This window comes from Dromiciops gliroides, chromosome 4 (assembly GCF_019393635.1).
Source record: "Dromiciops gliroides isolate mDroGli1 chromosome 4, mDroGli1.pri, whole genome shotgun sequence".
In the NCBI taxonomy this organism is placed as follows: Eukaryota; Metazoa; Chordata; class Mammalia; order Microbiotheria; family Microbiotheriidae; genus Dromiciops; species Dromiciops gliroides.
This window is the reverse complement of record NC_057864.1, coordinates 424,402,762-424,415,312: the sequence shown is the minus strand read 5'-3', so window position 1 is coordinate 424,415,312 and position 12,551 is coordinate 424,402,762. Positions and strand designations below refer to the sequence as shown.

The 12,551-nt window shown below is 39.8% G+C and overlaps 1 long non-coding RNA gene across 2 annotated transcripts in view; it reads left to right on the top strand.

Moving 5' to 3' along the window:
* The window catches only part of LOC122725334, a 128,081-nt gene extending 122,224 nt beyond the window's left edge, over positions 1–5,857 (top strand). For both annotated transcript variants that reach the window (XR_006352724.1, XR_006352723.1), the window contains one exon: positions 5,804–5,857. This is a non-coding gene — a long non-coding RNA (uncharacterized LOC122725334). The remainder of the gene's footprint in view (positions 1–5,803) is intronic.
* The last annotated feature ends 6,694 nt before the right edge of the window (positions 5,858–12,551 follow it).

Below are 12,551 nucleotides of genomic sequence, written 5' to 3'. Positions count from 1 at the left end.
GTCCTCCTGACTCCAGGGCTTGGTGCTCTATTCACTGGACCACCTAGCTGTCCTGGGAAGTTATTCTTGATAGGACTTGAGAGTGGGGAGTACTTTTCTGTACAGAGTAATTCCATGGGAAGAAAATTCTTCACACTTTGGCTCTTGCTGGATTCTTTTCTGAAATTCTCTAGGCTTTCTGATATGACTCAATTATCGATTCAGGCTAGTGATAGACATGGCACCGTAAGGTGGGGGAATAAATGGGGATGATGAAAGAAAGAAGGAATCTGAACACCAGCAAGAATACTCTAAATTGCTGTAGAATTTTTTAAAGATTAAATGATTCTCCCAGGTCCACATAGATATTAAGTATCAGAGGCAGTACTTGAACCTGCATTTTACTGCCAGCCTGCCTCTCTATGCACTATGCCTAATTCTAGGCTAGGAATTAAAACTGAAAAACTAACCTACCAAGCTAAGGGGGAAAATCTGGTCAACCAGTTTTATGATACCAGAAGTCTGTCTCTTTCTATGTCTGTACTCTTTTTGGGTGTGCAAAAGGCATTCCTAGAAACCTTTCATGAGGGAGGTTACTGCCAAGCTTTCTGGACTATTTAAGGCTTTGCTTCCAGTCATGTCAAATGCATCAGCCTTTCTTTCCCTTGGATTGCACCTATGCCTGCTCCATAAAACACTTCCCTCCCAGGACACCCCATGTTCAAATAGCTGAATGTCTGAGGGGACAATGTTCATGGAGGTTGGATCCCAGCTCTGCCACTTGCTTAGCATCTGTGTGACCTCTGCAAGTGATTTAACATTTCAGGACAACTTTCCTCATCTGTAACACAAGGGCACAGTACTAGGTTGATCCTTCCATCTCTAGTAGTCTAGGAGTCTGTGAAGTGTCCTAACCACCTTGTTACCTACTCACCTACTCCACATTGCAAACTAGTGCAGTGTTCATGTCATTAAAAAGGCTTGTCACTAGGTAGCACCTTTGAGTAGAATAAAGTGAAATGGGATCATTACTTTTGGAGATTTGAGTTTAATGGAAATGGGGAGGGGGGTGGGAAAGAACAGGTAACGAGGAGCAGTAGATAGAGCACTGGGTTTGGAATCAGGAAGACTCATTTTGCTGAGTTCAAATCTTACCTCAGGTGCTTACTCACTGTGTGACCATGGGTACGTCACAATCCTGTTTACCTCAGTTTCCTCATCTGCAAAATGAACTGGAGAAGGAAATAACAAACCACTCCAGTATTTGCCATGAAAACCTCAAATGGGGTCACAAAAGGTTAAAGCTGACTGAACAACAAGGAGGGGGACTGAAGGAGCAGATAAAGTTGGGAGGGACTGAGAGGAAGACTGGTTGTGCCAGCTGATAGACAGGAGAAAAGGTGAAACATTAGCTAACATGGAGTTGGTGGCTTGCTGAAATTGGAAGCGGGGGAAAGCAGAATGGCTTTTAGGAGGTTTGGCATTAAGTAAGGGTAGTTGGGATGCAAAACCAACACCAACACCTGATATTTATATAACGCTTTAAAGTTTAAAAGTGTGTTTTTTCATACATTTTCTCACTGTGGAACTGTCTGAATGTCAGTGGAGCCAAAGCTAATAAATCTCTTCTCTTCTTGGAGTGCCCATTTAAGAAATACATCATTTGGTGTGAGAGATGTTAATGAATATAGTATTTCATGACCCATTAGGGAGAGAGGCAATATGGTCCAGTGGAAAGAGCAATGACTCCGAAGGCAGAGCACCCAGGTTCAAATCCCATCTCCGATACTTGCTATTTGTGTGATCTTGGATAAGTCACTTCAATTCCCTCCCTCTCAGTTTTCCCCTCTGTAAAATGAGGGAGATGGGCTAGATCGTACATGCAGAGCTGGAAGGGACCTTAGAGGTTATCTAGTCCAACCCCTTCATTTTTACAGGAGAGAAAATGGAGAATTAGAAAGGTTAAGTGACTAAGGTCATCCAGGTAGGATCAGAGGTGGGATTTAAGACCAGGTCCTCTGCTCCCAAACCCCTGCCCTTTCTATGGTACCACATGACCATATTGTATATTGCACCTAGTTCTTATGAATGGGAAGACAAAAAACAAACAAAAAAGTATCATAGTCAATAGAGAGATGCTTCAGTATAGAAATGAGAACTAGAGGGGACCTTACAGATCTAACTTTTTTGTTTTATAGATGAGGAAAATGAGGACCAGTGGTCAAGCAACTTCCCCAAGGTCATACAGGTGGTGATCATGTCACTGCAAATGCTCTTTCCAGCACAGCCCAGTACCTCTAAATTAGAAGGACTTGGATTTGGGGGTCAGGGTTAGACAGAATAAAAAAAACCACTATTACTTCTGGGGGCAGCTAGGTGGCACAGTGGATAAAGCACTGGCCCTGGATTCAGGAGAACCTGAGTTCAAATCTAAGCACTTGACATTTACTAGCTGTGTAACCCTGGGCAAATCACTTAACCCTCATTGTCCTGCAAAAACAAAACAAAACAAAACAAAACAAAACAAAACAAAAACAAACAAACAAAAAACCCTATTACTTCTGGACAACTTGAGACCCTTTCTAAAAACAAAATTCATTCTGATACTTGAGCTTTGTCCTCTTTTGCCACATGAAGGAAAGAGACTGTGCAAGATGTGAGTACAGTGGGGGCATCCTTAGTATATGTACAACTAGACATTTTTGTAATATGCATTCTTTAGGGCTCGTTCCTACATTGGAATTATGCCTTTGTAAATGTGCCAATTATAGGGGCTGGGAGAAGGCAATATACTTCTTTATGGCTGTCTCAGGAAAAAGGAGTTATTCACTGACACTAATGATACAAATACTCCTCTCCATAGCAGACAGAGGGCTGGACTCTGGTGACCTCAGCATATCCAGGTGCCAATTAATTTGTCTGCAAGCACCTTGGTCATTACTTTTAAAGCCACTGTGGGAAAGGAAAAGGCCAGTGTTGGCCTTGCATCTGTCGTGGTTTTTTTGTAAGGAGGATCTTTGTTATTTATAGCTTAATGAGGACTTAGTTTCTGTGGAGCAGCCCTGGTCTGTTTCCTCTCTGGGAAAGAAAAATAACAAAAACCTTTAGAACTTCAATTTCCTCAATGTGGAATTTGGGATCAGCCTCTAGTTTTGACCCCTCAAAGATTGTGATGGGGCTTAAGGAAGGAGAATATTTTTAAGGGAATCTTAGCTACTTAAAATTGGGTTGTAAGGAGTGTGTCCAAAGCTGGATCCTAGTCTACCCCTTGAAATGTCCTTCATAGCTTGGAAATGAGGGGCAGCTAGGTGACACAGTGGATAGAGCACCGGCCCTGGATTCAGGAGGACCTGAGTTCAAATCCCTGCTCAGACACTTAACACTTACTAGCTGTGTGACCTTGGGCAAGTCACTTAACCCCAATTACCTTACAAAAACAAACAAACAAAAAAAAAGAGAGCAACATAGCTTAGAAATGCCCTTCTTCAAGATCTCCAATTCTTTTCATAAACATCTATTTATAAGTAATCAAACAATCAACCAACATTTATTAAATACCTACTGTGTGCTGGGGACTGTGCTAAGTGCTGGAATTAAAAAAAATCACCAAATGAAATAATCCTCATTTTGAAGGATTTCAAATTCTAATGGGAAAATTCTCTCTCTCTCTCTCTCTCTCTCTCTCTCTCTCTCTGTCTCTCATGCACACACATAGAATAGATACAAACAGACTAAATATAAGTAGAATACAATGGAAAGTAGTAAAAACACAACATAATTAGTGAGGGAGGACATTAGCAGTATAATATTCACATGGGAGGTTGGGCTTGGGTGGCATCTTGAAGGAAGATGATTCCATGAGGTGAAGAGGGAGGGCTTTCCAGGCATGGGGGCTGGCCAGTACAAAGATGGAAGCAGCAGTAACATATGTAAGGGACACAGAGAAGGCCAGTTTGACTGGATCAAAGAGTGTGTGTTTGGGGTGCAATGAACTCTTCAGAGAATTAGAATTCTTGGTCTAGAAGGAACCTTAGAAATAATCTAGGGGACAGCTAGGTGGCACAGTAGATAGAGCTCCAGCCCTGGAATCAGGAGGACCTGAGTTCAAATCTGGTTTCAGACACTTAAAACTGACTAGCTGTGTGACCCTGGGCAAGTCACTTAACCCCAATTGTCTCACCAAAAAAAAAAAAAGAAAAAAAGAAAGAATCTAATAATAATTTGGTTATTATGTAGCACTTTAGATACATTATTTCTTTTGACCCTCATAACAACCCTATGAGGAAAGGTACCAACTTTGGCATTTTATCCCTTTTTTCCAGTAAGAGACTGGAGATTTTGAGAAGGTATGGACTTGCCCAGGGTCACTCGGATTTTAAATGTTAGATTCAGGGTACAAACCTAGGTCTTCCTGATTCAAAGCTTAGTGCTCTATGTTCCATTCCACACTGACTTTCTAATCTAAACCTTTTGTTTATTATTATTCAGCTAGAAGGTATAGGGGGTAGGGCAATGGACCTAGAGTCAGGAAGACCTGGGTTCAAATCCTTCCTTGCAAATCTAGCCTCAAACACCTAAGTGACCAGGCAAGTGCCTCAATTTCCTCATCTGTGAAAAGGCTATAATAATAATGCTTATCTCCCAGGGTTTGTGAGGATAAAATGGATATTTGTAAAGTGCTTTTTAAACTTTTTTTTCTTTTTCTTTTTTTCTGATAAAAGTATTTTATTATTTTCCAGTTACTTGTATAGTTTTCAACATTTGTTTATATAAGATTTCCAATTTCCAATTTTTAAACTTTTAAAAACGATACAAGGGGCAGCTAGGTGGCGCAGTGAACAGAGCACTGGCCCTGGATTCAGGAGGACCTGAGTTCAAATCTGACCTCAGACACTTAATACTTACTAGCTGTGTGACCCTGGGCAAGTCACTTAACCCCAATTGCCTCACTAAAAAAAAAAAAATTAAAAAAATTAAAAAAAATGATACGGATGCTTGTTATTGTTAGTATTCCTCAGACCCTTATTAATTATGTGACCTTGGGCAACTCATTAACCTCTCTTAGCTTCGGTTTTCTCATTAGGGTATAATAATAGCATCTACTTCATAGGGCTTTTGTGAAGACCAAATGAGAAAATGCATGCCAAGCACATTTCAAACCTTAAAGTGTTATATAAATGTTAGCCATTATTTTTATAGATCATGAGGATTATTAGTATGTCCCAAAATATAAAACTCCCCCTCCCCCCAAAATATCCTTGCCCCTAAATGATCTTTTCTAGGAAAAATAAAGAAAAAAACCACCTTAAAGTATGGCTTTCACTGTAGTAATGGACTGACCGTCATATGACCTCTTCTCTAACCCAACCTGAGGAAAGGTGGGAGGGAAGACAGAAACAAGCATTGATTAAGCGCCTATTACATGCCAGGCATATGTGAGGAACACAGCACTAAGTGCTTTACAAATATTATCTCATTGTTGGGACAACAGAAGAATACATTAGTAGGTAAGCTTAGCTTTCATGGCCCTTTAGTCCAACTTAACCACCATTTATCAATCATCTTCTTTGTGCAGACACCTCCCCCCCTTCCTGCCCCATCCTCCCTTCTTCTTTTGATCTTCTAGAGACTCCAGAGAATGATGCCTGAGACCCTCACAATAAATGTGTCTATGAAAATGCATGATGGATGTCTGTCAATTAAATCATGCTTTAGATGTACCAAAGGAATTCATTTACAAGGAATCCAATGATAGGTCTCATATAAGCTGAAGAATCCTTTTGTATAAATCATCATCTTCGACTATTTTTTTTCTGTTTTGCAGGTTCGGATTTTCACATATTGAAGTTATATAGAGTGAGCTAAAACTCAGGACGGGATCTAATGTTTTAATAACTTCTTGAAAATTATTTTTTCTTCATTTATATATATATATATGTTTGTTTCCCAAATGTACTATATATGATGCTATGGTATTATAAATTAAAAACAAAAAATAAAAGTCATTAAATACCAAAACCCCTTTATGACTTTATGGCTTTTGCCCCACCCTCTACCAATACCCCACTGTGGGAGAGCCTGGTAATATAACGACTGGGAAAAAAAAATCAAGAAGGAAAGTCTTCTCTGAGAGCATGGGTGGCCTAGTAGATAGAACACTGAACTTGGTTTTTGAATACCTGGGCTGGAATCTTGCTTCCTCTCTGTGATCATGGGCAAGTCATTATCAGAGCCTCGGTTTCCTAACCTGTAATAAGGGGATGTAATAAGGCGAGTCACTGGTGCCTTAAAACCAGTCGCTTTGGGCAGGTGGGGCTCACCAGCCTTGGCAGGCAACTTGCCTAGGGGAAGGAACCCTGATTTGAAACCTCCGATGCCTTGCAGCTATACCCATATATGGGAAAGGCTTCCCGAGTTAACCCCAAGGGAAAATCAGGAATCGGAGTCCCTTAGGCAGTTGAATGTTGGACATCACATCCCTCTGGCAACTCCTGCAGCAGCACTGGTGCCAAACTGTATTGGCTCTGCCTCTCCTTTGGATCCACCAGTGTCATGGAGAGGGAAAACCTGCTGCATAGGCAACAACTTGTTTTCCATATTGATCCACCCAGGCCAGCACCCTGGAGAGGACACTCCAGCTACTCCTAATGGGGTAGATACAACACGGGATGCGGCAGTTACCAGTTATAAGTCACTCAGGAGCTGTGGCTCCCATATTGGACTGCACAGCCACAGTGTGGCCTGTGGCTCTTCAAGGCGCTGATCCATAGTCATCCGAGACTGGTGGAGGCCTACTACCACTACTACTACTACTACTACCACTACTACCACTACTACTACTACTACTACTACTACTACTAAAATAAGGGGATGACAATAAAGCATTCAGTCTCATAGCATTGTTATGAGGAAAGTGCTTAATATGCCATAGAAATGTGACTTGTTTTTCTTTGGGGAGGACTTTGACATTATAGGTCCTAGAAGAAGAAAAGAACGCAGGAGCTCAGGCAGCAGTCACTGAGGGTGAGTGATTGAGAAGGTGTTAGGGAGAAAGAATGCATAAAATTCCACAGTCATAATAGAAAATAATATTTGAATGATGTGGCAATTACCTGATCGTTTTCTTTTACCCCACGGACTGGTGAAAGTGAGATCACAAATTCTGTGGCCAATGAAGTCTCATTATTTATAAGAATACAGCTCTTGTGGTTTGAGTAAATATGCTTAGGTTTACGTACCATATGCAGGCATTTTCCTTTCTTGTTCAATAAACAGTGACTAATGACATTATCTCATGTGTGCAGTGTTTATATTGGAAAAGCTCAAAGACTTGCTCTCTGAGTCTCTTATCTTCTCCCCTAGATCTGCCCAGCACCTGTGATGGAGCTCAGCACACAATGAAAGCCCAGCAGATATTATTGACTCACTGAATGTGGGAAGTTGAGCTCCTTTTGTAATATGTTAGGGTAACAGTCAACTGTAGCTATCTTTAGGTGTTCTGTTAGGGTCTTAGTAATAGCCACGATGGAAAGAGCACTGTTTCTAGAGGCAGAGTCCAAATCCTACCTTTGAAATATATTACTGGGGGCAGCTAGGTAGTGCAGTGGATAAACACTGGCCCTGGAGAACCTGAGTTCAAATCTGGCCTCAGGCACTTGACACTTACTAGCTGTGTGACCCTAGTCAAGTCACTTAACCTTCATTGCCCCACAAAAAACAAAAACAAACCCCCCAAAACCTAAAACAACAACAATAAAGAAATATATTACCTATACGATGTTGGGAAAGTCACTGAACCTCCTTGGACCTCTCATTTGAAAGAAAAGAAGATGGTGGGCTAGCTGACCTCTGTGGTCCCTTTTAGCTCCAAATCTATGATCTTATGATATGGAAGGGACCAAGGAGGCTCTGTGGTCTACCCACCCTGCTCATTTTACACAGGAAGAGTCCCAGATTATGCAAGTTGGAAGAATCAAGGGTGGGGTATGAACCTTCCTTCTCTGATTCCAGAACATGTCCTCTTTTCACTATACCATCCTATATCTGTATTCCTTAGACCAGCTCTACACCAATTCTGGATTTTTCTAGCTCCCTCTCAGAGGACTGTGGACACAAGCTAGACTCGTCAGTCATGTGGTAGAAAGGGCAAGGGCAACTCTGCTAACTTATAAGATCAGAGACAGAATAAAGAACACAGCTTCCTCCTGAAGCATTCTGCTGGATTTAATGTCTATAAGGACCAAGAAGAATGACCAGGTGGAAGAGGGCTCTGCTCTATACCAGAGAAACAAGAAGGAGTGAAGATGAGAAACAAAGAGAAACCAAACAAGCTTCCTATCAATGAAAGCATGGGATGGGCTAACTCAGGAGGCAATTGGATCCCTCCTATTGGACATCTTCAAGAAGACGCTGGATGACCACATATTGCATAGGTTTGTAGAGGCGATTCTCTTTTTTAGTATAGGTTGGACTAGATGGCTTTTGTGGTTTCTTCTAATACTGAAATTATTTGGTTTGGTGATTCTGAAATGCCCAGGTGTTAAGATTGTATCTTGTTCCGGTTCCCCTGAACCTCCTCCCCTCCCACCAGTCAGTATAGTATGTTTATAAGTAGCCAGTATAAAAGGGCAACAGCAGAAAGTTAAATTACAAAGGAGAATATGGGAGTCACATACAAAGTGTACCAAAGATCAAAGGAGTATAACCTCCAAATTACATCATTTATTTATTTTTTATTTTTTTAGTGAGGCAATTGTGGTTAAATGACTTGCCCAGGGTCACACAGCTAGTAAGTGTCTGAGGCCGGATTTGAACTCAGGTACTCCTGACTCCAGGGCTGGTGCTCTATCTACTTTGCCACCTAGCTGCCCCAAATTACATCATTTATTTACCAAAATTCACATCACAGCCTTTTGCTTCTATGAAGTGTAAATCTCAGACAAATTTTACAGATTTGCCAGAAGACCAGCAGAAGATCAAAAGGAGCTGATAAATTTGAGATGTTGTGGACATGTTAATTTTAAAGTTTTACCTACATATCTGAGATGATTTGGATATATTAACGAACAAGGTGTTAATCTGTTGTTTCCCACAAAAACAATGAAAACGAGCCCTCAAATTCCTGCCACCCCCAGCACCCTTCCATCTCAATTAGCTGCCTAATGCTCCCAACTCTAATCCATGGTTCCATGAGTGATCCTCTCTGCCTTTCCCCTTCCCCGTGCACTGCCCCATGCCATCTGCCTCTGTACCTCATTAGTTTCTTGTCTTCGTATTTTCTGTGATTTTTGCACCCATATACTCTGTGGTTATTGAGGTGTGATTATAGTCTGCATTATGCTGCCAGTTGTGGTCTTTTCCAGTGAGTACCCAAAGGACTGGGCATGTCTTTCCCCATTTCACAATTTCATAAATCAATTAGCAATTTACCTGGGAACTAGGGGAGTGCCCTATATTTTCTATTTCACAGGAGAAAAAATTGGGGACATAGAAAGAGGTAAATTAAAATGAAAAATCCCTTCACTCTCTTCTTCCCTTTTCAAGGAAAAGGCCTCAATTTGAACTCTTCCACTGTTATTGTTGTTCACTTGTTTATGTTATGTTTAACACTTCCTGGTCCCATTTAGGGTTTTCTTGGCAAAGATACTGGTGTGGTTGGTCATTGCTTTCTTCAGCTCATTTTACAGATGAGGAAACTGAGGCAACCAGGGTTAAGTGACTTGCCCAGGGTCACACAGCTAGTAAATATCTGAGGCCAGATTTGAACTATGCAGGAGGAGGAAGAGTCTTCCAGGATCCAGGGTGGGCACTCTATCCACTGTGCTACCTTGCTGCCCCTAGGTCTCTTCCATTAGAGACCTAGGTTGATCTCTCTGTCTTTGTCTCTCTCTTTGTCTCTCTCTCTGTCTCTGTCTCCCTCTCTCTCTCTCACCTCAATCAAAAGAAAGATCTTCAATTAAGGCAGATCATAAAAGAGGAAAAACTTGTATCTGAGGTGAAAGAAAAGGCATGCATCAAAACCTTAACTTAGTCTGACCCCTGAGGAAAGGAAAATTTGATCTAAAGAAAAGCATCCAGGGCAAAGGAAAGGTCCTCAACTTGATCTAATCCCTAGTGTAGAGAAGACCTAGAACTCAACACCTAAGGCTTCAAGAACAAGAACAAAGTACTTTTATAATGCCAGGAGTCAAAGACACAAAGTCAGAAAAGAAAAATAACTCAAAACAAATTTATTATTATTATTGTTATTATTATTATTATTATTATTATTATTATTATTATTATTATTATTATTATTATTAGTGAGGCAATTGGGGTCAAGTGACTTGCCCAGGGTCACACAGCTAGTAAGTATTAAGTGTCTGAGGCCGGATTTGAACCCAGGTATTCCTGACTCCAGGGCCGGTGCTCTATCCTAATTATTATTTTTAATACTTAATTAAAACCAAGTAAAAGTAAAGCATTTGCACATGAGAATTATAATTATTTGAAGAATTAATGCAATTTTAAAAAGATATGTAAGAAAATAATGGGCTTTGCCAACACCCAAAGGCCCCAGGATTGATTTGGATTGATTGGATTGACTGAGATTGACTGACTTTGCTGATTAACATACTTGAAGTTAATTCAATTGAAACCATACCTGCCTGACTCTGAACTCAACACAGGACCACCCTCAAGTGGTCCCCCCAGTGAACCAATGGATTTGGGTGATGCTAGCCAATTAGCTTGGAGCAGTGTGGAAGGATCACCTTTCCTTGGGATGGAGAGTAAGTTTGCTCTTTCATTTCATGTCTCGAACAACCTGGTGGTGGAGGACTTGGGAGAAGAAGCAGGCCAGGCTGAACTCTTATCTATCCTCTACGGTAGATAGGATTTTTCTTGGCTTTCTGACCCAGGTGTTCTCTTTTTCACTAATAAATGCTTAATGCCCCAAACTGGTGCTAAAGCTTCTAATTTATAAGTAAACTCTACCTGATTTTCCCTATACTTGGGACAGGAATAAGGAGACCACACATTATATTTTAAATGTCACAGATATTAAAGAGTAAATGAGAGCTATAGAGAAGAGATTTTGGGGAAAATCAGCAGCTTAACAGAAGATTTTCAAAACCTCAAACTGTTAAAAACTCCACAAAAATTAGAATGGACCAAATAGGAATTGATGATGCCAGGAGAAAATAAGAGTTATTAAAATAAAGGCAAAAGATTGAGAAAAGAGGAAAATGTCATATATCACATATCAAAAATAATTGAATTGGAAAGCAGATCAAAGTTACATTACTTAAGAGTCATTGGAATATTTGAAACCTATGATAAAATAATTTGAAAATAATTTAAAATGAAATTATTAAAGAAAATTGCCTAGACATATTAGGAAAAGAGGACAATATGAAACAAACAAACAAAATCCATTAATCCCCTCCTGAAAGAAACTCTCAAATGAAAACTCACTGGAATGGCAGTGCTTTCAGATAAGAAAAAATACTGCAAGAAGCTAGAAAGTAAAAACAAAAAAAAATTAATGTTAAAGAACCCCAATCAGAATGACACAAGATTTATTGGCTGTCATCTAAAGGAACAGAAAACACAGAATAAGGTATTCCAAAAACCCAAATGTTTAAAGTCTACAATCAAGTCTAATTAAGCCAGCAAAAATGAGTGTAATTTTACAAGGAAAAAATGGATTTTTAATGAAAAGATGACTTTCAAACATTCCTACTAAAAATGGAACTGAAAAGGAACTTTGAAATACAAATAGAGGAGTCAAGAGAGCAATTAAAAAAGGTAAATATGGGTGAACACCCAAAGGGACTTTACAAGAATGAACTATTTATCTTCTAATTGGAGGGGATGTTAAGAGAGTTCTTTTGGAATTCCTTTTCCTAAAGGGGTTATTGAGGTATTCAACTGAGGCAGAAGCCTTATAAATAATTTTGTTATGTTCTGATGATATAAAAAAAAGGAAATAGAGAGGGGAAAAGGATGTAACATATTAAGGGAAAATGAGGGAATGGATGGGAAGCTTATTAACACATAATCAAAGAGTACAAGCAGCAATATATAGAAACATGGGAGCAACAGGGGGAGTGGGCCTCACTTGAACTTCACTTTCCTCTAAACTGGTCAAAAAAGGACAGAAAAACACACAGAATTTTATATAAAAATTGATTCAACTCAACAGTAAGACATGTATGTATAGAAAGAGGGGAAAGGAGAACATAACAGGATAGATATAGGGAAGGATTAGTTATAAGTAATACAAATCCTAAGTTTGGAGAGGAGATACTGACAAGGAGGTTAAAGGAGAAAATGGTGTAAGAACTTGAGGTAAAGAGGAGTATAAAGAAGAAAAATATGACAAAATAAGATTGGGGGGGGGGAATAAGTAATTATTATAAATGAGTTTGAGTAGTATGAACTCACCCTAAAAATGGAAGGAGTTAGCAGAATGGATTTAAAATGAAAAATCTAACAGTATGTTGTTTACCAAGAATATACTTGAAACAAAGGAAGACAAAGAGGTGGAGCAAAATATTCCTGAGCCAAACCTAAAAATTGAGTAGCAGTTA